Genomic DNA, 2,500 nt, shown 5'->3' on the forward strand with positions numbered 1-2,500 from the left:
TGCTGCAGTAGACTAAAATTGTAGTATATTATCCATATTAGCTCATTATTTTCTTTATACTCAGTGTGATAGAAGTATTGCTGTTTTATGGGAGCACAAAAGGCAACTATATTTTTTTCGTATTTTTGTGCTGTCATGAACGAATATGAAACATATAACCCCCTACAATAAAGATAACAAGAAGAGGTAGAGAAGAGGAATGAAACCTGTGCTTGTGACTGTGAGTGCCACAATGAAAGGCATCCATATTGGCACAGGAGCACATTTTAGACACTGGGTATGGATTGAGTCACCTTCCTCTTCTCGTTCTGCCTGCACATCCTTCATCGGCGGTAGTTTTGAGCAAGGGTTCATCAACTTAGTGTGTGCCATCGCTCTATAGAGACAGTGCTTGCTAGAGACCGTGGATGGGTGCCATTCAAGGCTCTCTCTCCTGCTGGTGCTAGGAAAAAGTGGTGCCATCTAGGTTTTGGACGTTAAGCTAGCACGGTATTACGGTAATTATAGTAATTATGACTGCAGTAGCCATCATCACTCATTCCTTTTTCATAGCACAATAAAATAGCATAGTATTCCAAAATCCCCGAACGCCATGTACGTCATGACGCCCGTCGTCAGGCCAAAGCTCCTACGTCATGTATGTCATGACACCCGTACGCAGTGGGTTAATAAAGAGTAAACTACCAAGGTGTCATTGCTAGTTTCACTGCTAGAGATATGTGTATCCCTCTATCGTAACAAGGGAGGATAATTACAGACTGATGGACTTGTGGTGACTGGCAATCTTCCAGCTTGCAAGAACTTACACATAGCCTACATACTTAGGCCTTCTTTTCCATTTTTATCCCCCGTAAATGTGACTGTCCCATCGATTTGTCAGGGACAGTGATAACTGCGGTGCAAATCTATTTATTATCTGTCATATATCTTATAGGTGATCAGCCCTCATTTCATTCTATTTTCTTAGGAGTTTTGTTTTTCTGACTGTTAGAATTGACTTATTCTGCTCTTTTAGTTTGTTAATGCTCTTGGTAGATGTTTAACCTCTATCATTTTACATGATTTTAGTTCAATTTTTTCTTATTAGTAGATTGACTGTGGTTGTTGGATATATGTAGCCATTAACCCATTGCGGACGGGTGTCATGACATACATGACGTAGGAGCTTTGGCCTGACGACGGGTGTCCTGACGTACATAACGAATAAGTGATGATGGCTACTGCAGTCATAATTACTATAATTACTGTAATATCGTGCTTGCTTAACGTCCAAAACCTAGATGGCACCAGTTTTTCCTAGCACCAGCAGGAGAGAGAGCCTTGAATGGCACTCATCCACGGTCTCTAGCAAGCACTGTCTCTATAGAGCGATGGCACACACAAAGTTGACAAACTCTTGCTCTAGAGTACCGCCGATGAAGGATGTGCAGGCAGAACGAGAAGAGAAAGGTGACTCAATCCATACCCAGTGTCTAAAATGTGCTCCTGTGCCAATATGGATGCCTTTCACTGTGGCACTCACAGTCACAAGCACAGGTTTCATTCCTCTTCCCCTCCTCTTCTTGTTATCTTTATTGTAGGTGGTTATATGTTTCGTATTCATTCATGACAGCACAAAAATACGAAAAAATAAAGTTGCCTTTTGTCCTCCCATAAAACAGCAATACTTCTATCACATTCAGTATAAAGAAAATAATGAGCTAATATGGATAATATACTACAATTTTAGTCAACTGCAGCACTGATAGATATGGCACATATAAGTCTCTAAACTCAATAAAACACAAAAAAATAAAACACAAAAACCACTCTAGTTTTATAATGAATGACTGAAAGAGAGTGGGATGATTCAAATTATATTGCTTCAAGCGGTCTCTCTCTAAAATAAAACCTATCCTGGAGGCTGGGCAAGCAAATTTAACCCCGTCTGCAATGGGTTAAGGTGTATGGAGTGTCATTATTTATACCCATTGATAAAGGAGTAGAGTTCAGCTTCATGTCTTTTAGGCAAAAAGATAATATGATTATAATTATTTGTGGGGGATAATATCTGGGTTGCCCACAAACATTATCACTTTCAACACCAGTTTTGCCTGTCATGGTGAGTGAATAGTATCTTATGCACAAAAATTTCTTATCTATTTCCAGTCTATTTGGTAATTTTTGTTTTTTCTTACTTTTTACTTGTTGGTAAGATGTTTCCCAAGGAGCTTGTCAGAGCAGCTAACCAAAATGCCCCAGATGCAATTGGAAAGACACTGCTTGCAAAAATACTTATATTGAAAAGAGCATGGAGATACAGACAGCAAGGATAGGAAGATGTTGTGGGTACAGAGGTAACTACAGCTGAGGACTGAGACAAAAGAAGAGGAAGGTATATGTATGGGATGACCAGAGCCGAATGAGGACATTGAATGAGCAATATAGAATGCTTTTGTATAGGTTGTACTTATCCCTTTACTGGAAATCATGGTTGAATATTCCCAAGTTATCGGTTAAA

The 2,500-nt window shown here is 39.5% G+C and overlaps 1 protein-coding gene across 2 annotated transcripts in view; it reads left to right on the top strand.

Annotated features, from left to right (window-relative positions):
• The window catches only part of LOC122242639 (oxysterol-binding protein-related protein 1), a 39,272-nt gene that overhangs the window by 3,775 nt on the left and 32,997 nt on the right, over positions 1 to 2,500 (top strand). The gene's annotated exons all lie outside the window — the stretch shown is intronic.

The sequence above is a fragment of the Penaeus japonicus genome, unplaced genomic scaffold, assembly GCF_977035675.1.
Source record: "Penaeus japonicus unplaced genomic scaffold, GWHDUDI00000001_assembly GWHDUDI00000001, whole genome shotgun sequence".
In the NCBI taxonomy this organism is placed as follows: Eukaryota; Metazoa; Arthropoda; class Malacostraca; order Decapoda; family Penaeidae; genus Penaeus; species Penaeus japonicus.